The sequence below is a fragment of the Triticum aestivum genome, chromosome 7D (genome assembly GCF_018294505.1).
Source record: "Triticum aestivum cultivar Chinese Spring chromosome 7D, IWGSC CS RefSeq v2.1, whole genome shotgun sequence".
NCBI classification, from domain to species: Eukaryota; Viridiplantae; Streptophyta; class Magnoliopsida; order Poales; family Poaceae; genus Triticum; species Triticum aestivum.
The window spans coordinates 91,378,297-91,402,893 of record NC_057814.1 but is presented as its reverse complement, the minus strand read 5'-3'; the positions used below and the strand labels follow the sequence as shown (position 1 = coordinate 91,402,893).

The 24,597-nt window shown below is 46.4% G+C and overlaps 1 pseudogene; it reads left to right on the top strand.

Annotated features, from left to right (window-relative positions):
* Nucleotides 1-555: 555 nt before the first annotated feature.
* On the top strand, nt 556-24,264 carry LOC123170879 (protein STRICTOSIDINE SYNTHASE-LIKE 10-like; annotated as a pseudogene).
* Nucleotides 24,265-24,597: the final 333 nt, after the last annotated feature.

Here is a 24,597-nt window from a genome sequence, read left to right as displayed (position 1 = left end):
GAGTGATACCCCTTTATAAGGGCTGCTCTACCACATCCATTGGGTCATCCTCTATTTGCTTCGTTCATGTGTTGGCCGTATATGGGTTGTTCACGGACTCGGTCGTGGGCCTGAGCCCAGACCCATCTACCCGACGGCCTATATAAGAAGGCGTTGGCCAGTGGAGTGAACACTAACTCAATTCACTCAATTCCTCTTGCACAACCCTAGCCGTCATCTACCGCTCCTCTCTCTGTGCTGCTTCCAACTACCCGACAACCTATATAAGAACACTTCCTCTTGCACAACCCTAGCCATCATCTACTGTTCCTCTCTCTATGTGCTTCCAACGATCCCATCTCGACGACCGCATGCATGGTTTGTCGGGAGAGCAGGTGCCTCCAGAACCCTGTCGTTCGAGATCCTGCCTGAGAGAACGGCAATAAGGTTTCTGGGGAGCGTCTCGACGCGACTGCTCCCGATCCGTCCCCGTCTCCGTCCGCCTTTGCTTCCACTACTTCCCCTGCTTCGACTCCATGGCTAACGACGAAGCCGTCAAGAAGAAGGCCTCGGCCGATGCCGGGCGGTGGGGAGGCGACTCTGCTTGTCACGGAGGTTGATGTCGTGCCTCTCCGCTTCACCGACGGTGTTGGGGATATTACTACTGGGTATAAACCGGCCAGGAGAGGCCGGGTTATCCCCGTAATGAGTTATTTATATTTGAAGCCCATGAAGAAAAGGAGTGTGGCGCTTTATGAAGGCCCAGGACCCAAAGGCGGATTAGGGCCTGTAGACATAAACCGCCATATAATATATAACTTGTGTTGTAAGATAAGGAAGGGTAGAAACCGAGCCGGACATGTTTATGAGCCGGCCTCGGGATTCTGTAAATCGACGGGCGTCAACCTGTGTATATAAAGGGACGACCCGGCGGCGGTTTAGGGACAACAAACAACAACTTGAGAGCCAGGCATAGCGGATTCGCTCCCTGGTCATCGAAACCCTAGCAATTCCACAACAACTAGATTAGGCCTTTACCTTCACCGCAAGGGGCCGAACCAGTATAAACTCCCTACGTCCTTTGTCCGCTTTAACCCCTCTAAGCTAACCCGTCGCGATGGCTCCACGACTAAGTCCTTTCAGTAGGATATCTGCCGTGACAAAACCACGACAGTTGGCGCCCACCGTGGGGCTATCGCACAATGGTTTCGTGTTCTTAGAGGGCAGCTTCGAAGGGCTCAAGGGATAATCTGTGGGACGGATGACTAAGAGTCGTCGCGGCAAGCTCTACATCGACGACGCAGGCTAGGCCCCCGAGGCCGGCTCAATTGAGTACGGGTACCGGGTCCCCTTTGGCGGCATTCACGTTTTCATTGGCACGATCGGCGAACCGGGCCCTGAGCCGGACATCTGCACCGACATCGTCGAAACGGCTCAGCGTGCGAGACCCGCCCGGGTTCAGCCTGCCATGAAGCATGCCTTCGTGGGAGTCATCCACGGAGCGGAATCTGAGGTTAGATCGGCATCTGGTGGTGAGACCGTCGTTTACTCTGATGACGAGTCATCGACCGGAGAGACCGAGTCATTGTACTAGTTGCAAGATGGCCGGATTGGGGGCTGTTCCGATGGCGACGGTATTCCGGACCCCTTTGATCCGCCGAGCCAGGTTGCGATCTTGATGGCCGGTACACAGCCTGCGCAGCACTCTTCGACTGCAGCAGCGATGGTTTCTCGATCAGTAGCAGCGACAGCAGGGGCAGGAGGCCCTGCGCGACCGCCGGCTCAGGTTTTGTCCGACTTGTTTGATGCTTTGGCAACTTTGCTAGCAGAAGTTAATCCGGCAAATCAGGATAAGCATAATGCGGAAATTGCGAAAGTAAAGGATCAGATAACTCAGGCCAAGGCAGACCTGGCAGCCGAGGAAACCACGATGGCCGCAGAGCGGGCCGAGTTGGAGGCACAGGCTTACCGGCTTATGCTAGATCAGAGCGCGTCAAGCGATGTCATGAGGAGAAGGTACCGGTCTCACCTGCCTCTGGTTTATGAGGCAAGGAATCTCTTTAACACACCAGGAGCAGGAACCAGTAATCAGCTAGTGGTAAACCAGGTGGAGGCACCTGGAACGGGGGCGCCGGTTCAGCCGCGTCTGATGGATCCGCCTCGTCAGAACAACATCCTGTCACAGCGCATCCCAACACCACCGGGTCATTATTCTAACCCGTTGGATAACATTGTTGCCGCCACTTCACGATTGGCAGCTCTCCCGATCGAAGGCGAGTCTCCAGTGGCAGTTGAGACACGACGGGCTAGGGAGCTCCTTCAGACGGCCTTGACTCAGCAGCAGGCTTATTCATACAGTCGCGAGAGGATTCATTCCACTCCCCGCCCAAGCCGGAGTTACAGCAGGCGCATTGATGAACCGGGTGTGTCAAGCAGTGCGCGGAACCGTAATCCGCCTCGTGGCCATGACCCGGCAGGTGGCGGTGCTAATGCTCAAAACGTGGTGGACCAAGGAAGAGCACGTCGAGAAGCCGAGTTAGCGGCGCAGTACGCGGCCCGTCAGCTTACTCCGGTTCGTCCAACAACTTCAGTGGAGCCAGGAGTTACCTCCGGTTCTTTGGGGGTGTCGTGTCTCGTCCCGGCTCTACGTAATGTACGGCTGCCCAAGGATTTCAAGGGTCCGCGTAAAGTACCCAATTACACCGCCGATTTATCCCCTGAGTCATGGGTTGAGAGCTATGATATGGCGATGGAGATGCTGGATGTAGATGATGCGGCATGTGCTAAATAATTCACCATGATGTTGGAGGGGACAGCTCGCACTCGGTTGAAAAACTTACCAGCTAACTCCATTGGGTCATGGGCCGAGTTAAGGGCCCGGGTCATTCAGAATTTCAAAGACACGTGCAAACTGAAAGAAATATGCCCTAGAGGCAATAATAAAGTTATTATTTATTTCCTTATTTCATGATAAATGTTTATTATTCATGCTAGAATTGTATTAACCGGAAACATAATACATGTGTGAATACATAGACAAACAGAGTGTCACTAGTATGCCTCTACTTGACTAGCTCGTTGATCAAAGATGGTTAAGTTTCCTAACCATAGACATGAGTTGTCATTTGATAAACGGGATCACATCATTAGGAGAATGATGTGATTGACTTGACCCATTCCGTTATCTTAGCACTTGATCGTTTAGTATGTTGCTATTGCTTTCTTCATGACTTATACATGTTCCTATGACTATGAGATTATGCAACTCCCGTTTACCGGAGGAACAATTTGTGTGCTACCAAACGTCACAACGTAACTGGGTGATCATAATGGTGCTCTACAGGTGTCTCCGAAGGTACTTGTTGAGTTGGCGTATTTCGAGATTAGGATTTGTCACTCCGATTGTCGGAGAGGTATCTCTGGGCCCACTCGGTAATACACATCACTATAAGCCTTGCAAGCAATGCAACTAATGAGTTAGTTGTGGGATGATGTATTACGGAACGAGTAAAGAGACTTTCCGATAACGAGATTGAACTAGGTATTGAAATACCGATGATCGAATCTCGGGCAAGTAACATACCGATGACAACTGGAACAATGTATGTTGTTATGCGGTTTGACCGATAAAGATCTTCGTATAATATGTAGGAGCCAATTTGAGCATCCAGGTTCCGCTATTGGTTATTGACCGGAAACGTGTCTCGATCATGTCTACATAGTTCTCGAACCCGTAGGGTCCGCACGCTTAAAGTTCGATGACGATCGGTATTATGAGTTTATGTGTTTTGATGTACCGAAGGTAGTTCGGAGTCCCGGATGAGATCAGGGACATGACGAGGAGTCTCAAAATGGTCGAGACGTAAAGATCGATATATTGGACGACTATATTCAGACATCGGAAAGGTTTCGAGTGATTCGGGTATTTTTCGGAGTACCGGAGAGTTACGGGAATTCGTCGGGGAGTTTATGGGCCTTATTGGGCTTTAGGGGAAAGAGGGAGGGGAGGCTGCGCCCCCCCAAGGCTTAGTCCAAATTGAACTAGGGGGAGGGGCGGCGCCTCCTCCTTCCTTCTCTTCTTTTTTCCCTTTCCTTCTCTCCTACTCCTACTAGTTGGAAGGGCTCCTAGTTCTACTAGGAAAGGGGGAATCCGACTACCGGTGGGAGTAGGACTCCCCTAGGGCGCGCCATAGAGAGGGCCGGCCCTCCCCCTCCTCCACTCCTTTATATACGGGGGAGGGGGCACCCCATAGACACAACAATTGATCTCTTGATCTCTTAGCCGTGTGCGGTGCCCCCCTCCACCATATTCCACCTCGGTCATATCATAGCGGTGCTTAGGCGAAGCCCTGCGTAAGTAGCAATATCATCACCGTCATCACGCCGTCGTGCTGACGAAACTCTCCCGTGAAGCTCTGCTGGATCGGAGTTCACGGGATGTCATCGAGCTGAACGTGTGCTGAACTCGGAGGTGCCGTGCGTTCGGTACTTGGATCGGTCGGATCGTGAAGACGTACGACTACATCAACCGCATTGTCATAACGCTTCCGCTTTCGGTCTACGAGGGTACATGGACAACACTCTCCCCTCTCGTTGCTATGCATCACCATGATCTTGCGTGTGCGTAGGAATTTTTTTGAAATTACTGCGTTCCCCAACAGTGGCATCCGAGCCAGGTTTTATGCGTAGATGTTTATGCACGAGTAGAAGACAAGTGAGTTGTGGGCGATACAAGTCATACTGCTTACCAGCATGTCATACTTTGGTTCGGCGGTATTGTTGGATGAAGCGGCCCGGACCGACATTACGCGTACGCTTACGCGAGACTGGTTCTACCGACGTGCTTTGCACACAGGTGGCTGGCGGGTGTCGGTTTCTCCAACTTTAGTTGAACCGAGTGTGGCTACGCCCGGTCCTTGAGAAGGTTAAAACAACACTAACTTGACGAACTATCGTTGTGGTTTTGATGCATAGGTAAGAACGGTTCTTGCTCAGCCCGTAGCAGCCACGTAAAACTTGCAACAACAAAGTAGAGGACGTCTAACTTGTTTTTGCAGGGCATGTTGTGATGTGATATGGTCAAGGCATGATGCTATATTTTATTGTATGAAATGATCATGTTTTGTAACCGAGTTATCGGCAACTGGCAGGAGCCATATGGTTGTCGGTTTATTGTATGCAATGCAATCGCCCTGTAATGCTTTACTTTATCACTAAGCGGTAGCGATAGTCGTAGAAGCAATAGTTGGCGAGACGACAACGATGCTACAATGGAGATCAAGGTGTCGCGCCGGTGACGATGGTGATCATGACGGTGCTTCGGAGATGGAGATCACAAGCACAAGATGATGATGGCCATATCATATCACTTATATTGATTGCATGTGATGTTTATCCTTTATGCATCTTATTTTGCTTTGATTGACGGTAGCATTATAAGATGATCTCTCACTAAATTTCAAGATAAAAGTGTTCTCCCTGAGTATGCACCGTTGCCAAAGTTCGTCATGCCGAGACTGTTGGGGAACGTAGCAGAAATTTAAAATTTTCTACGTATCACCAAGATCAATCTATGGAGTCATCTAGCAACGAGAGAGAGGGGAGTGCATCTACATACCATTGTAGATCGCGCGCGGAAGCGTTCAAGAGAACGGGGTTGATGGAGTCGTACTCGTCGTGATCCAAATCACCGATGATCCTAGCGCCGAACGGACGGCACCTCCGCGTTCAACACACGTACGGAGTGGGGACGTCTCCTCCTTCTTGATCCAGCAAGGGGGGGAGAAGTTGATGGAGATCCAGCAGCACGACGGCGTGGTGGTGGAAGTAGCGGGATCCCGGCAGGGCTTCGCCAAGCGCAAGCGGGGAGGAAGAGGTGTCACGGGAGGGAGGGAGGCGCCAGGGCTTGGGGTGCTGCTCCCATGCGCCTCCCCACTATATATAAGGGTGGAGGGGGCTGGTTTCTTGCCCTCCAAGTCCATTGGGGCGTTGGCAAAGGTGGGGAAAAGAAATCCCATCATTTCCCTTCCCCACCGATTGTTATCCTCCTTTTTTAGGGATCTTGATCTTATCCCTTCGGGATATGATCTTATTCCCTCTAAGGTGGGATCTTGGTGCGCCTTGACCAGGGGTGTGGGGCCTTGCCCCCACTACCCACGTTCATGTGGGTCCCCCCATGCAGGTGGGCCCCACTTCGGAACCTTCTAGAACCTTCCCGGTACAATACCGAAAAATCCCGAACATTTTCCGGTGGCCAAAATAGGACTTACCATATATAAATCTTTACCTCCGGACCATTCCAGAACTCCTCGTGACGTCCGGGATCTCATCCGGGACTCCAAACAACTTTCGGTTAACCGCATACTAATATCTCTACAACTCTAGCGTCACCGAACCTTAAGTGTGTAGATCCTATGGGTTCGGGAGACATGCAGACATGACCGAGACGACTCTCCGGTCAATAACCAACAGCGGGATTTGGATACCCATGTTGGCTCCCACATGTTCCATGATGATCTCATCGGATGAACCACGATGTCGAGGATTCAATCAATCCCGTATACAATTCCCTTTGTCAATCGGTACGTTACTTGCCCGAGATTCGATCGTCGGTATCCCAATACCTTGTTCAATCTCGTTACCGGCAAGTCACTTTACTCGTACCGTAATGCATGATCCCCTGGCTAACTCCTTAGTCACATTGAGCTCATTATGATGATGCATTACCGAGTGAGCCCAGAGATACCTCTCCGTCATACGGAGTGACAAATCCCAGTCTCGATTCGTGCCAACCCAACAGACACTTTCGGAGATACCTGTAGTGCACCTTTATAGCCACCCAGTTACGTTGTGACGTTTGGTACACCCAAAGCATTCCTACGGTATCCGGGAGTTGCACAATCTCATGGTCTAAGGAAATGATACTTGACATTAGAAAAGCTCTAGCAAACGAACTACACGATCTTGTGCTATGCTTAGGATTGGGTCTTGTCCATCACATCATTCTCCTAATGATGTGATCCCGTTATCAATGACATCCAATGTCCATGGTCAAGAAACCATAACCATCTATTGATCAACGAGCTAGTCAACTAGAGGCTTACTAGGGACATGTTGTGGTCTATGTATTCACACATGTATTACGGTTTCCAGTTAATACAATTATAGCCATTTTATTATTGCGTCTAGGGCATATTTCCAACAGAGACACCACGTGATGATCGGGTGTGATAAGCTCTACGTTCATCTACAACGGGTGCAAGCCAGTTTTGCACACGTAGAATACTCGGGTTAAACTTGACGAGCGTAGCATATGCATATATGGCCTCGGAACACTGGAGACCGAAAGGTCGAGCGTGAATCATATAGAAGATATGATCAACATAGTGATGTTCACCATTGAAAACTACGCCATCTCACGTGATGATCGGACATGGTTTAGTTGATTTGGATCACGTGATCACTTAGATGATTAGAGGGATGTCTATCTAAGTGGGAGTTCTTAAGTAATATGATTAATTGAACTTTAATTTATCATGAACTTAGTCCTGGTAGTATTAGCATATCTATGTTGTAGATCAATAGCTCGCGTTTAGCTCCCTTGTTTTATTTTGATATGTTCCTAGAGAAAACTAAGTTGAAATATGTTAGTAGCAATGATGCGGATTGGATCCGTGATCTGAGGATTATCCTCATTGCTGCACAGAAGAATTATGTCCTTGATGCACCGCTAGGTGATAGACCGATTGTAGGAGCAAATGTAGACGTTATGAACGTTTGGCAAGCTCGATATGATGACTACTTGATAGTTTAGTACACCATGCTTTACGGCTTAGAATCGGGGCTTCAAAGATGTTTTTGTAACGCCACGGAGCATATGAGATGTTCCAAGAGTTGAAATTAGTATTTCAGACTCATGCCCATGTCAAAAGGTATGAGACCTTTTGACAAGTACTTTGCCTACAAGATGGAGGAGAATGGCTCAGCTAGTGAGCATGTGCTCAGAATGTCTGAGTACTACAATCACTTAAATCAAGTGGGAGTTAATCTTCCAGATAAGATAATGATTGACAGAGTTCTGTAGTCACTATCACCAAGTTACTAGAACTTCGTGATGAACTATAATATGCAAGGGATAACATAAACAATTCCCAAGCTCTTCGTGATGCTGAAATCAACGAAGGTAGAAATCAAGAAAAGCATCAAGTGTTGATGGTTGACAAGACCACTAGTTTCAAGAAAAGGGCAAAGGGAAGAAGGGGAACTTCAAGAAGAACGGCAAGCAAGTTGCTGCTCAAGTGAAGAAATCCAAGTCTGGACCTAAGCCTGAGACTGAGTGCTTCTACTACAAAGGGACTGGTCACTGGAAGCGGAACTGCCCCAAGTATTTGGCGGATAAGAAGGATGGCAAAGTGAACAAAGGTATATTTGATATACATGTTATTGATGTGTACTTTACTATTGTTTATAGCAAACCCTCAGTATTCGATACTAGTTCAGTTGCTAAGATTAGTGACTCAAAACGGGAGTTGCAGAATAAACAGAGACTAGTTGAGGGTGATTTGACGATGTGTGTTGGAAGTAGTTCCAAGATTGATATGATCATCATCGCACACTCCCTATACTTTCGGGATTAGTGTTGAACCTAAATAAGTGTTATTTGGTATTTGCGTTGAGCATGAATATGATTTGATCATGTTTATTGCAATACGGTTATTTATTTAAGTTAGAGAATAATTGTTGTTCTGTTTACATGAATAAAACCTTCTATGGTCATACACCCAATGAAAATGGTTTGTTGGATCTCGATCGTAGTGATACACATATTCATAATATTGAAGCCAAAAGATACAAAGTTAATAATGATAGTGCAACTTATTTGTGGCACTGCCGTTTAGGTCATATTGGTGTAAAGCGCATGAAGAAACTCCATGTTGATGGGATTTTGGAATCACTTGATTATGAATCACTTGATGCTTGTGAACCATGCCTTATGGGCAAGATGACTAAGACTCCCTTCTCCGGAACAATGGATCGAGCAACTGACTTATTGGAAATAATACATATTGATGTATGCAATCCGATGAGTGTTGAGGCTCGCGGCAGGTATCGTTATTTTCTGACCTTCACAGATGATTTCAGCAGATATGGGTATATCTACTTGATGAAACATAAGTCTGAAACATTTGAAAAGTTCATATAATTTCAGAGTGAAGTAGAAAATCATCGTAACAAGAAAATAAAGTTTCTAAGATCTGATCGTGGAGGAGAATATTTGATTTACGAGTTTGGTCTTCATTTGAAATAATGCGGAATAGTTTCGCAACTCACGCCACCTGGAACACCACAGCGTAATGGTGTGCCGAACATCGTAACTGTACTTTATTAGATATGGTGCAATCTATGATGTCTCTTACCGATTTACCACTATCGTTTTGGGGTTATGCATTAGAGACAACTGCATTCACGTTAAATAGGGCACCGTCTAAATCCGTTGAGACGATGCCATATGAACTGTGGTTTGGCAAGAAACCAAAGTTGTCGTTTCTTAAAGGTTGGGGTTGTGATGCTTATGTAAAAAAGTTTCATCCTGATAACCTCAAACCCAAATCGGAGAAATGTGTCTTCATAGGATACCCAAAGGAGACAGTTGGGTACACCTTCTATCACAGATCTGAAGGCAAGACATTCGTTGCTAAGAATGGATCCTTTCTAGAGAAGGAGTTTCTCTCGAAAGAAGTGAGTGGGAGGAAAGTAGAACTTGATGAGGTAACTGTACCTACTCCCTTATTGGAAAGTAGTTCATCACAGAAATCTAATCCTGTGACTCCTACACCAATTAGTGAGGAAGCTATTGATGATGATCATGTAACTTCAGATCAAGTTACTACCGAACCTCGTAGGTCAACCAGAGTGAGATCCGCACCAGAGTGGTACGGTAATCCTGTTCTGGAGGTCATGTTACTTGACCATGACGAACCTACGAACTATGAGGAAGCGATGATGAGCCCAGATTCCGTGAAATGGCTTGAGGCCATGAAATCTGAGATGAGATCCATGTATGAGAACAAAGTGTGGACTTTGGTTGACTTGCCCGATGATCGGCAAGCCATAGAAAATAAATGGATCTTCAAGAGGAAGACGGACGCTGATAGTAGTGTTACTATCTACAAAGCTAGACTTGTCGAAAAAGGTTTTTGACAAAGATCAAGGTGTTGAATACGGTGAGATTTTCTCACTCCTAGCGATACTTAAGTCTGTCCGAATCATGTTAGCAAATTGCCACATTTTATGAAATCTGGAAAATGGATGTCAAAACTACATTCCTTAATGGATTTCTTAAAGAAGAGTTGTATATGATGCAACCAGAAGGTTTTGTCGATCCTAAAGGTGCTAACAAAGTGTGCAAGCTCCAGCGATCCATCTATGGACTGGTGCAAGCATCTCGGAGTTGGAATATACACTTTGATGAGTTGATCAAAGCATATAGTTTTATACAGACTTGCGGTGAAGCCTGTATTTACAAGAAAGTGAGTGGGAGCACTACAACATTTCTGATAAATATATGTGAATGACATATTGTTGATTGGAAATAATGTAGAATTTTCTGGAAAGCATAAAGGAGTATTTAAAAGGAGTTTTTCAAAGGAAGACTTCGGTAAAGCTGCTTACATATTGAGCATCAAGATCTATAGAGATAGATCAAGACGCTTGATAAGTTTTTTCAGTGAGTACATACCTTGACAAGATTTTGAAGTGGTTCAAGATGCAACAGTCAAAGAAAGAGTTCTTACCTGTGTTACAAGGTGTGAAATTGAGTAAGACTCAAAGCCCGACCACGGCAGAAGATAGAAAGAGAATGAAAGTCATTCCCTATGCCTCAGCCATAGGTTCTATAAAGTATGCCATGCTATGTACCAGACCTATTGTATACCCTACACTGAGTTTGGCAAGGGAGTACAATAGTGATCTAGGAGTAGATCACTGGACAGCGGTCAAAATTATCCTTAGTGGAATAAGGATATGTTTCTCGATTATGGAGGTGACAAAAGGTTCGTCGTAAAAGGTTACGTCGATGCAAGTTTTTACACTGATCAAAATGACTCTAAGTCTCAATCTGGATACATATTGAAAGTGGGAGCAATTAGCTAGAGTAGCTCCGTGCAGAGCATTGTTGACATAGAAATTTGCAAAATACATACGGATCTGAATTTGGCAGACCCGCTGACTAAACTTCTCTCACAAGCAAAACATGATCACACCTTTGTACTCTTTGGGTGTTAATCACATGGCAATGTGAACTAGATTGCTGACTCTAGTAAACCCTTTGGGTGTTGGTCACATGACGATGTGAACTATGGGTGTTAATCACATGGTGATGTGAACTATTGATGTTAAATCACATGGCGATGTGATCTAGATTATTGACTCTAGTGCAAGTGGGAGACTGAAAGAAATATGCCCTACTGGCAATAATAAAGTTATTATTTATTTCCTTATTTCATGATAAATGTTTATTATTCTTGCTAGAATTGTATTAACCGGAAACATAATACATGTGTGCATACATAGACAAACAGAGTGTCACTAGTATGCCTCTACTTGACTAGCTCGTTGATCAAACATGGTTAAGTTTCCAAACCATAGACATGAGTTGTCATTTGATAAACGGGATCACATCATTAGGAGAATGATGTGATTGACTTGACCCATTCCGTTAGCTTAGAACTTCATCGTTTAGTATGTTGCTATTGCTTTCTTCATGACTTATACATATTCCTATGACTATGAGATTATGCAACTCCCGTTTACCAGAGGAACACTTTGTGTGCTACCAAACGTCACAACATAACTGGGTGATCATAAAGGTGCTCTACAGGCCGGCCCTCCCCCTCCTCCACTCCTTTATATATGGGGGAGGGGGCACCCCATAGACACAACAATTGATCTCTTGATCTCTTAGCCGTGTGCGGTTCCCCCCTCCACCATATTCCACCTCGGTCATATGGTAGCGGTGCTTAGGCGAAGCCCTGCGTCAATAGCAACATCATCACCATCATCACGCCGTCGTGCTGACGGAACTCTCCCGTGAAGCTCTGCTGGATCGGAGTTCGCGGGACGTCATCGAGCTGAACGTGTGCTGAACACGGAGGTGCCGTGCGTTCGGTACTTGGATCGGTCGGATCGTGAAGACGTACGACTACATCAACCGCGTTGTCATAACGCTTCCGCTTTCGGTCTATGAGGATACGTGGACAACACTCTCCCCTCTCGTTGCTATGCATCACCATGATCTTGCGTGTGCGTAGGAATTTTTTTGAAATTACTACGTTCCCCAACACAAACAACCCATGTCAATTGTGGACCTAGCTGCCTATGTCCTAGAGGAAGGGGAGTCAACAACCCATTGGGTGCGCTGAGTTTCAGAGATTTTGCATTCATCAGACCGCATCAACGCTGATACAACAGTTTTAACGTTGGAAGGCAATTGCCGGTTTGCACCTTTGAAATTAAAGTTGGGACGGCTCAAACATCACTGCAATGACATGGGGACGCTTATGGCAGCTTTGGTGAAGTATGCCGACTCTGATAGTACCAAGGACCCTGAATCTGACGATGACAAGACAGGAAAGGAAAAGAACAGCGGCAGCACCAAAGGGCAGCAGCATAACCCGGCGGGTCATGGAAACAGCGGTAAGCTTAAAGCGGATAACAGTTTAGATTTTGTGGCTAATACCAACACGCAGGATAATGGCCAGCGTCGTAAGGGTAAACCGCCCCCGCGTGGTGGAGGATCAGGTCCCAATCCTGAGCGCATGTCTCACCTGTTAAACCAGCCTTGCCCAAAGCACGGGTCGCGGGAAAAGCCAGACACGCACCTCTGGAAGGATTGTTTTATTATGCGGGAGTTCAATAATTCAGATTTTTTCGGTATGATCATGGACCGGCTGGCGGTTCGGGCCCCGGATCTCATGGGCCGGGTTATGGTGGAGGCAGTTCCGGTTCAGGATTTCACGGTAATCAAAGCAGACATGGCAATCAAGGCAATTAGGGCAACCAGGGTGGTTATAATCATCAGGGAAATCAGCAACAACAACAGCAGTCGGGTTACTAGAGCAACCCGAAGCAGTTGAATAGTGGGCAGTACCATGTCTTCACCACGAGCCTGTGCAAGCGCGATCAGAAGCTTCATAAAAGGGCGGTGAACTCCGTTGAACCGGCGGTGCCCCGTTACTTGCGTTGGTCTGAACAGCCCATCGTGTGGAGTCGAGAGGATCATCCACCCCGGGTTGATAATCCGGGTCATCTGGTATTGGTGGTGGCGCCTCAGGTTGGAGGGTATAAGTTCACCAAGGTACTCATGGACGGAGGGAGTAGTATCAATATCCTTTATTATGAAACCTTCCGTCGCATGGGGTTAACAGATAAAAATCTTAAACCGTCAAACACCGTTTTTCATGGTGTGGTGCCCAGTAAATCGGCGTATCCAGTTGGTAAGATAGCTCTGGAGGTTGCTTTATGAGATGAGCATGATTCAAGATCGAAACCATTGACTTTTCAAGTGGTGAAGATCAAGAGCCCATATCATGCCCTGTTCGGATGACCGGCTTATGCCAAGTTCATGGCAAGGCCTTGTTATGTTTATCTGCAGCTCAAGGTGCCGGGTCATAAGGGGACCATCACAGTACATGGAAGCCGTAAGATCGCTTTGGAATGTGAAGAAGGTGATGCGGCTTATGCTGAGTTGGTTTGTGCAACAGAGGAGTTGAAGTTTTACAAGGACAATGTTGATCCGGCGGATATGACTTCTTTGAAAAAGCCAACTACAGAGCATGATCCAGCCTTGAAGTTTAAATCGGCTGATGAGACTAAGCTAGTTGATTTCGTTCCTGGCGATTCATCCAAGCAATTTAGCATCAGCGCTAACTTGGATCCGAAATAGGAAGGCGCGCTCATCGAGTTCATCCGTGAGAACCGGGACATCTTTGCGTGGAAACCTTCTGACATGCCAGGTGTACCGAGGGAACTCGCTGAGCACACTCTTAATATCGATCCCAAGTTTAAACCGGTCAAGCAGTTTCTTTGCCAGTTCAATGAAGAAAGACACAAGGCCATTGGTGGGGAGGTAGCCAGGCTCTTGGCGGCTGGATTTATCATTGAAGTATTTCATCCTGAGTGGTTGGCTAATCCGGTGCTAGTACTTAAGAAGAATGGCACCTGGCGTATGTGTGTGGATTACACAGATTTGAACAAGGCTTGTCCAGCGGATCCGTTTGCCCTCCCTCGTATTGATCAAATCATTAATGCTACGGCGGGTTGTGAGCGTTTGAGTTTTCTGGATGCATATTCTGGTTACCATCAGATCAAAATGGTAGTTAAGGACCAGGAGAAGACATCTTTCATAACTCCCTTTGGAGCCTTCTGCTATGTATCTATGCCTTTTGGGCTCAAGAGTGCCCAGGCGACTTATCAGCGATGTGTGCAGAATTGTCTTCATAATTAGATCGGCCGCAATGTTCATGCCTATGTGGATGATATTGTGGTGAAATCCAGAAAGGAGGAGACATTGATAGATGACTTGAAGGAGACTTTTGATAACCTCCGGGTTTATAAGATGATGCTTAATCCGGCCAAGTGTGTCTTTGGTGTACCGGCAGGCAAGCTCTTGGGCTTTCTGGTGTCTAACAGGGGCATTGAAGCTAATCCGGAGAAAATCAAGGATATTACTTCCTTGGCTAAACCGAAGTGTATCAATGATGTTCAACGACTGGCAGGCCGGATTGCAGCCTTAAGCCGGTTTATTGGTCGCCTTGGGGAGAAGGCCATCCCTTTATATCAGATGCTGAAGAAGACGGATGACTTAGTCTGGAGTGACGCTGCCAATGAAGCGTTTGAGGATCTAAAGCGGCAGCTAGCCGAACCGCTTGTCCTTGCTGCTCCTCTTGATAAAGAACCCTTGTTGTTATATGTGGCTGCTAATGCCCAGGCTGTTAGTGTGGCTATTGTGGTGGAGCGCAAGGAGGCCGGAAAGGAATATCCGGTTCAACGGCCGGTTTATTATATCAGTGAGGTACTTATTGAGTCCAAGCAGAGGTACCCACATTGGCAGAAGCTGGTGTATGGAGTTTTCATGGCGAGCCGGAAGCTTAAGCAATATTTCCAGGGTCATCCCATCACTGTGGTCAGTTCTGCTCCTTTGGGGGATATAATCCAGAACAGGGAAGCAACTGGCCGGGTTGCCAAGTGGGCCATTGAGCTTGGACCTCATGGGTTAAAATATATGCCTCGGGCGGCAATCAAGTCCCAAGCGTTAGTGGATTTCATCAATGACTGGACAGAGTTACAGGCGCTAGAAGAGAAGCCGGATCATAATTATTGGACTATTCATTTTGATGGGTCCAGGAAATTGGAGGGCTCGGGGGCTGGAGTCGTATTAACTTCCCCACGAGGTGATAAGTTTTGTTATGTTCTCCGTTTAATGTTCCCTTGCACTAACAATGCAGCTGAATATGAAGCTTTACTCCGTGGTCGGCTAAAGAGATGAATTTAAGCCGGGTTAAGTGCTTCGGTGACTCGGACCTAGTCGCTCAACAAGTGTGTGGTACTTGGGATTCCAAGGACCCGCTCATGGCAGCATATCATCGAGGGGTGGATATTGTCGCAGGTCACTTAGAAGGTTATCAGGTTGATCATGTGGACCGGCGGAAGAACGAAGCGGCGGACGCTTTAAGCCGTTTGGGTTCCCAACGTAAACCGGTCCCACCCAATGTCTTTCTGGATGTGCTACATAATCCGTCGGTTAAGCTCCCCAAAGAGGAGGATCTGGCTGTTCCTGAACCGGAGGCTCAGTTAGTGGCGGCTCTTCATGTCATCCCAGATTGGACGGTCTCATATTTGGCGTATATGAACCGGGGCAAGTTACCGGAGGATGAAACTTTGGCCAGGCAGATAATCCGGCGGTCCAAGTCAATGACTATAGTCGAAAATCTATTTTACGGTATAGGCGCTTATGAGAAATACATCATTGCAGTGTGACAGGAGCGTTTCAGCGTTGCGTGTCTCCTGAAGAAGGCCGTGAGATTTTGCGTGAGATCCACGAAGGAGATTGTGGCCACCACGCCGGTTCAAAGTCCCTGGTAGCCAAGGCTTTTCGTCATGGTTTTTATTGGTTGACGGCTAATGCTGATGCTGAAGACTTGGTCAAAAAATGTGATGGCTGTCAGAAATTTTCACGCCGAGCTCATGTTCCGGCTCAAGAACTGAGGATGATTCCAATTACTTGGTCGTTCGCAACTTGGGGGCTGGATATGGTCGGGCCCTTTAAGAGATCCAAGGATAAGAAGACCCACCTGTTGGTGGCAGTTGACAAGTTCACTAAGTGGGTGGAAGTAGAGCCAGTCAGTAAGTGTGATGCAGCCACGGCGGTTCAATTCATCAAGAAGGTGATTTCCGGTTTGGGTTTCCACATAGCATCATAACTGATAATGGCACTAATCTGTCCAAAGGTGCTATGAAAGAATTCTGTCAACGTGAGCACATCCGGCTTGGCGTATCATCAGTGGCTCACCCCCAATCTAATGGTCAAGCGGAGAGAGCCAATCAAGAGATCCTGAGAGGCATCAAGCCCCGGCTCATGGTTCCTTTACAACGGACGCCGGGTTGTTGGGTGGAGGAGTTAACTTCTGTGTTATGGAGCATCAATACCACGCCCAACAGATCCATGAGTTACACACCTTTTTTCATGGTTTACGGGGCAGAGGCGGTTCTTCCTAGTGACATCCGTCATGACTCGCCTCGTGTGGCGACTTATGTCGAAGCTGACAATGAGAAGGCATGACAGGAAGCACTTGACCTGTTAGATGAGGAGCGTGACATTGCGGCAGCTCGTTCGGCGATTTACCAGCAAGATCTGCATCGCTATCACAGCCGCCGAGTTAGAACCAGAACTTTTCAAGAAGGCGATCTGGTGCTCTGACTCATCCAGGATCAGACTGATATGCACAAGTTATCCCCGCCTTGGGAAGGGCCCTTTGTGGTCAGCAAGAATCTGCATAACGGGTCATACTACCTTATCGATGTTCGAGAGCACAAAGACTCACGTAAATCGGAGGAGGAGACCCACCGGCCGTGGAATATCGCTCATCTTCGGCCTTACTATACTTGAGCCACAGGCTCTTCTTATGTACATAGTTATGACAATGTATATATCATGATCAATATAATAAACCGGAGCCTCAGCTAAAGCGGGGTATCTGTTGTTTTTCTTACATCATGTGCGGTTACATGGGGGCTTCTGTTTACAAAGCGGAGTTCAGTTTACCCATTGATCCGGCTTACAAAGCCATGTATATAAAAAATCACTTGGGGGCTTGGTCGTGTTCGAATCATAGCTACACCTCTTGATCGGCGTAAGGCCACCAGGGAAATCACTTGGGGGCTTGGTCGTATTCGAACCATAGCTACACCTCTTGATCAGCTCAAAGCCAAAAGGAAATAACTTAGGGGCCAAAGAGAGTATTGCAAAAGCACAACTCAAACATAGGCACCCACTGAGCACAACTCAAAATATTGCTTGGGGGCTCTTGCTTCTCAAAGAACAAAGAGTCTACACCCTTGTAATAGGCTATCAAGCCAGGCTTGGAAGCCAGGCGTATTCACCTAAAACCCCGGGTTATCCTGCCTCTTTAAGTAAGCCACTCCGTCCAGGTAATCCTGGTATGACCCGCCGAACGTTTGACAAGTCAATCTCATAGACCCTGAAGTTAAAACGACGATTGGTTAATGTGAGGTCCATCTTAAAAGGCTTTGTAAAATGGTTTAACTCAGTGGCCTGACAGCCCATGAAAAGCCTCGATTTTGGGTCTGGCAGCCCATGAAAAGCCTCGCATGTTCTTTTAATGATGTTATTTGCCAGGTTTTTTCTTCTTTGTTGAGGTTTCTAATATTTTATGATAAACCGGCATCTATTGACCCGGCTTGGCTTTCAATTACAAATTGTCAGTACATGATCAGTTATAATCCGGCGTTTATTAACCCGGTCTGGTTTCGACTATAAGTCGCCAGTGTTATATATGGATAATCCGGTGTTTATTATAACCCGGTACGGTTTATCATAAACCGGCACAATATGGAAGGAGTTATCAGTACTCAAGATTGGGGCTATCACCCTTACTACAAAAAGTTGGTCAACCAACGATGTGATTCAATGTCACAGGTATCATCTATTTCATATTTGATTATTATCAAGTACAGCCTTGGTTATACCCTGGCTATATATTTGGGCATCATGACCTGTCCGGCAGTAAACCGCCAGGACACTTTCAAGCTTCTTGTATGCAGGAACAGCTTGGATAAACCGCTACGGATTATGAAGGCAATATATCCTAAGCAATGGCGGATTAACAGTATCAGGCAAAATAAATATGCACGCTAGCGTAGCAGACCAAGAGTTTACACTAGCCTATTACAAGGCGCTTTAATGCCCAAAAGAATCATTGTTTTCAGCAAGTGTTGCAGTACTCAGAAGGCTAAACCGGCCTCTGGATCATGACTCGTCACCAGGCTGACTTGACGGCTGTGGATCATCTTGCGCCGGTTCATCCTCCTCCTCTCTACCCAGTGGCTGGAAGTCAATGGTTGCCTAATCGATCCCAGTTAGGGCTTGGAATACAGCTTCATCGCTTATAAGTGTGGACGGTTCAACGTCAGGGGCATAGGTGTGCTTACGGATTGGCGGGATAAGATTTTGAGCTTTAGGAGTTGGTGCAGCAACCCGTTTGTTGTTGACGTCATAACTCGCCTGATAGTATGAAAGGTCAGCTTCTTCAGCCAACTGGCAAGCCAGTGGACGCATCTCCCTAGTTATGACTCGGAGGTCATCATTGTCAAAATCTGATCCATCTTCCCTTAAGCTCGGATAGCCTTTACCCACATCCACCGGATCAAGATCAGGCACCCATGGTTTAGCCCGGGTTAGCGCGGTCAGAGCACCTGCCCTTGCAGCCGATCTTTTTAATTCTTCAATCCGGGAAGGCAGCATTGAAAACCTTTCTAAAGTTTCTTTGATTAGGGTTGGGGGCGGCTTGTTATGAGAAGCAGTGCATATGACCCGTTGCGCACCGGTATATAATTGCCCTATAAGAGTATAGGCAGCCTTCAATTTCTTCTGCATATCTGAGCCCAGATGGGTAATCCGGGTTCCTGCATCATTACGAGCATCAGCAAACCGGTAACTGATACGATATTATATGTTGATTACTTAAAGCGAGGATACTTACCAAACACAGCAGTGGTCATGGCATTTATCTGCCGCTTTAAACCAGTCAGCTCTTCTGCCACCGGTTTAAGGGCTGCTTCTTCATCTTCAGCTCTCTTTTGCAATGTAGTTTTTTCTATGTCCCAATCCGCCCGCTCCTTCTTGAAATTTTCCTTCAGCTTCTCCATGGCTGCTAAAGCACTGGTCAGCTCATCCTTGGCTTTGGAGGTTTCTGCTTGCTGGGACTTGATGTTCTCTTTAAGATCAGCGGTTTGGGCTACCTTTTTGTTTAGCTCAGCCTATAAGAGAAAGACATATTATGAGTTGGCAGCACATATTTGAAGTATCAAGCACATAACAAGTTATACACTTGATACTTGGGGACTAATGCCTATTTGCTTGTTATCAGAAATTTTTACAAGTCCCAAACACAATACAAGTATTATTTTTGGCACTTGGGGGCTAATGTATATTTTCTCAAAGTAACAGTATGGGTATTCTTCTAAAGTCCCGGTTCAGCTTGAAAAGATAAACCGGCCCTTGGGGACTACACAGGCGAAAGTTACAATATTACAATTCTAAAGTACCGGTTCATCTTACAAAGATAAACCGGCCCTTGGAGGCTAAGCATGCAAAGTTGAGATATTACAAAGTCCCGGTTTAGATTGACATCATAAACCGGCCCTTGGGGGCTACTGGAGTTGATATGTGAAATTGGACATAAGAGAGAAACAGTTATGCAGTTACCTCATATCGCTCCTTCATCAGATTCACTAAACCGGCTTCGAAGTCGTGGCTTGTGTACAGACGGTTTAAAAAACTAGAATGAATGTCTTGGGTGTTGAGGTGGGCATAGCTTGACAAATCGGCGTTCCACTTGCCTTTGCCCATAGCAGAAAGCTCGTCCTTGGCACTATGCTTCGATAAGGCAACAGGATTGCCAGGGGGTGTGGCCGAAGCCAGTAATCATAATGTCATCCTCCTTGTCATCAGCAGCCTTCATTGGAGTTGATGGTTTATCAGCAGCTTTAGCTGGACTTGACGGTTTATCATCAGTTCGGACCGGGCTTGTCGGTTTATCAACATGGCCCGTTGTATCAACTTCTACTTGTTCAACAAAAAAATCGTGATCTGGCGCTGGTGGATCATTAAGCATGGCGTCAGCATTTGTTTCTTCCCGTTCTGGAGTTCTCTCCAGTTCAATAACCATATTGTCGTCAGACGGTTTATTTAACCGAGCCTTCTTGCTGGGTCTAGGCTTGGCACTGAGAAGAACAAATATAAAGGTCAATACATCGGGTGAACATAAGGTATTAAGGGTAAATTTAAAGCATAACTCACCCAGGAACTGTCTTGAGGGGTGGAAGTTGTGTGGCCGTTGACTCGCCGAAGGATGAATGAGGTGTTCCCTGATAATTCAAATCAGCCGGATTAAGAGGCTGTCGAAAACAACCCTCCTTGGGGTGAGAAGTATCAGGAGTATAAGAGACCTCTGATCGATGTTTCCGGACTGGAGTGTTCGGTAAACCGGCGGAGGTTACTACCTGGCCGCTGTGCCGGGTTGTGCGGCGAGCTTCGTGTTGCTGCTTCTTCAAAAGAAAGTTTGGGTCCAAGTGAGCTAGGGGTGAGAAAATTTTACTTTCCGGTTTGCTTGACGGATTTTCTGTGTTGGCGGAGGGTCTGAACCGGAGGAAAGAATAATTACCTCTGCATCATCAGCTTGGCTGCCTTCAGCGTCATCCTGATAATAGTCATTGTCAATGAGGTGTATGAAAAAAGAACCAAGAGAATCAAGTTCTACCTCTGATTCCGGATTATCCAGATCATCGTCAGCATCTGGTTTAGAGGACTCAGTGGTTTTCTTCTTGGCAGGTTTTTTAGTAACCTTCGTCTTAGGGCGAGGTGTCTTGGCCGGTTTATCCTGTGGCTTCTTCTTCCAGAATGGATCATCGCCCTGTCAAAGATGGACAAAATTTTGAGAGAGTATTTAAAAGGATTAAGCTAAGACAAAAAGTTATATGATTCTTACAGCTGGCGGTTTATTGGAAGTGCAGAAAGGACTTAACCCGGTCTTGCTACAGACAACCTCCGGTTCATTCAGTATTTTCTTGACAGACTCAGTAACTTCAGCCTCTGTTAACTGAATATCAATATGTCGTTGAGGATCTTTCAAACTCCCTGTGTACTCATACATTAAACCGGGGCACCGGCTTAAGGGCAGAATACTCCAGGATATCCAGCAGCGAACAAAGTCGACACCTGTTAAACCGTTCGCCATAAAGGCTCTGAGCTTTGAGAGTTGTGGTGCGTAGTTGGACCGTTCCTTTGCAGTCAGCCTCTGAGGAAATGGATGTGTGTTGCTAAGCCGGTGAGGACGATAACCCGGCAGAGGATTTTCATCAGTTGGAGACGTATCTCGGCAATAAAACCAAGTCTGATTCCAGTCCTTGGGGTGACTATGAAGCTTGGCGTGAGGGAAGCTGACATCTTTCCTCTTTTGAATAGCCATTCCACCAAGTTCAGTGTTGGGTCCGTCTGTAAACTCTGTACGATGGTTCAAATAGAAGAAATCCCTAAACAGTTCAAGTGTGGGTTCCTCTTGAAGATAAGCCTCACAAAATACTTGGAAATTGCAAACATTGGACACAGAGTTTGGTCCAATGTCCTGAGGATGGAGTTGGAAGCTAGCAAGTACATCTCGGAAGAATTTTGATCCGGGAGGGCTAAACCCTCGGCCCAGGTGGTCAACAAAAACAACTACTTCTCCATCCTTGGGCTCGGGAGGATTTTCTGGACCAGGGACCCTCCAGTGGATAACTTCATTCTTTGCTAAAGCGCCGGTTGCGACACATCCCTCTAGTTGCTCTTCCGTAACCCGGGAAGGGACCCAGTTACAAGCATAGAATTGTTTGGCCATTTCAATGAAAAGCTGGAAAAAGATCAATGTCGGTTTAAGATTTATGACAGACAAGCATAAAGCGACGCAAGATTAGAAGAAGAAACAGAGGCATATACACATTGTTAAACCGGAGTCTGGCATTGTTAAACCGGAGTCTGACATTGGAGGAGTTACAAAGATAAACGAATTGGCGTTTTAAGAGGCGACTAATGGTACCTGCCGGATTATCATTTTCTAAAAAGTTAAACCGCCTATATTGGTATGGAAGGTACAGATCTAAAAAGTCTAAGTAAGGGAAAAACAAGTTTCACAGATTGGTATGGTAATTTTAGATCTGCAGCGTATCAGTAAAACAAAATATATTCAGACTTAAAATACAGGTGTTCAAGTAGTTCATCAGGTCCAGATGAGTTTTTCTATGCGAAGAAGAAGTTCTAAGGATGAAAAAGGGGATTACAACTACAACTGCGCAAGGAAATGTCAGATCTGAGATCACCGCTTGCACTATGGAGATGAACAGAGAAGAACGGCTTCGAGCTTTGAGGAACGCCGAAACTCTAATGGCGGATCTAGAACAAGGAAAAGCGAGACTTACTGTTGCTAATGGAACAGCAAAGGTGCGCCGCGTTTCTCTGGTACGTTCAGGTTGATGCAGCGGCCGGAGATGAGATCGAGGGCGGAGCTTGACGACGGCGGCCGCGCGAGAAGGTCAGGTCGGCGCAAGGAAGAAGAAGAAGTGAGAGAGGCACGGGGAAAAAAATGAAAAGGACCCCTCGGTATTATTTATAAGGCGAAGGTATAAGTGACAGGCGTGAAAATCAAGGAGCCCAAAAGTTGGATATGTGAAAGAGATGTTGCCTCAATTGTCGGAGGTTCATTAATGAAGGGGAGATATATACAATTTTTAATAACAGGTGACGTCATGGCGGTTTATTATGATCCTGGAAGATGACGTCATGGCGGTTTACAAGATTTACATGAAGGTGCTGAAGGAGGAATTTTCCTATGTGTTAAAGATTGACATGAACAGGTTCAAATCAATCTGGGGCCTAATGTTGGGGATATTACTACTGGGTATAAACCGGCCAGGAGAGGCCGGGTTATCCCCATAATGAGTTATTTATATTTGAAGCCCATGAAGAAAAGGAGTGTGGCGCTTTATGAAGGCCCAGGGCCCAAAGGCAGATTAGGGCCTGTAGACATAAACCACCATATAATATATAACTTGTGTTGTAAGATAAGAAAGGGTAGAAACCGAGCCGGACACATTTATGAGCCGGCCTCGGGATTCTGTAAATCGCCGGGCGTCAACCTATGTATATAAAGGGACGACCCGGCGGCGGTTTAGGGACAACAAACAACAACTCTAGAGCTAGGCATAGCGGATTCGCTCCCTGGTCATCGAAACCCTAGCAATTCCACAACAACTAGATTAGGCCTTTACCTTCACCGCAAGGGGCAGAACCAGTATAAACTCCGTGCATCCTTTGTCCGCTTTAACCCCTCTAAGCTAACCCGTCGCGATGGCTCCACGACTAAGTCCTTTCACTAGAACATCTGCCGTGACAAAACCACGACAAACGGGGTTGACATCGACCAGGTAACCGGTGAGGTCTACTTCACCGACAGCTCCAGAAACTACAATAGGTCATATCATGAGATGGTTACAAGAACCGGAGACTCCACGTGCTGCTTATTAGGTACGACCCGCGGACAGGAAAGGCCGTCGTGCTCTAGGCCGGCATCACTTACCCCAATGGTCTTGCCATCAGCGCTGATCGAACACATCTCGTCATCTCATTCACCGGGCCGTGTAAGCTATTAAGGTACTGGATCAAGGGCTCCAGGGCCAGAACGATGGAGCTATTCGCCGACCTTCCGGGTTATCCCGATAATGTGAGGCCCGACAAGAAAGGAGGATATTGGGTGGCGCTACACCGTGAGAAGGCTGAGCTCCCCTTTGGCGTCGATAGCCACCTACTCGCCCCGAGGATCGATGTTGACGGAAAAAATAATCGAGAGATGAGAGGACCCAAGAGCGTGAGGCCGACCGAGGTCGTGGAGAGGAAAGGTGGCAGATTGCATGGGATCCGTCGAGCTTACTTACATGGCAGTCGTCACATGCAAATAGATATAGATCAATTCAATTAAGGATATATAAATTAAGGCTTTTCGTAGGACTTGCTCTCTCTTTTGCATTTATTATATGTTATTGTTTGGTCGTATTTTAGTTGTAAAGTCTCTTTCTAAAGTGGAGCTTTCTGTTGGACAATGATAATGTATTTTCACTATAAATGTATCAAACTATCTTTTATTAAGCATTATTAGACCCAGGAACAACAAATACAACCGCATGCTCATCATTCCAGAAAAACACACATGAAGAAGTTTATTATATTGCTTTTGTTATAGTGAACAAATGAATCGCCAATACATATCACATTTACAACTTGATAAACAGGAA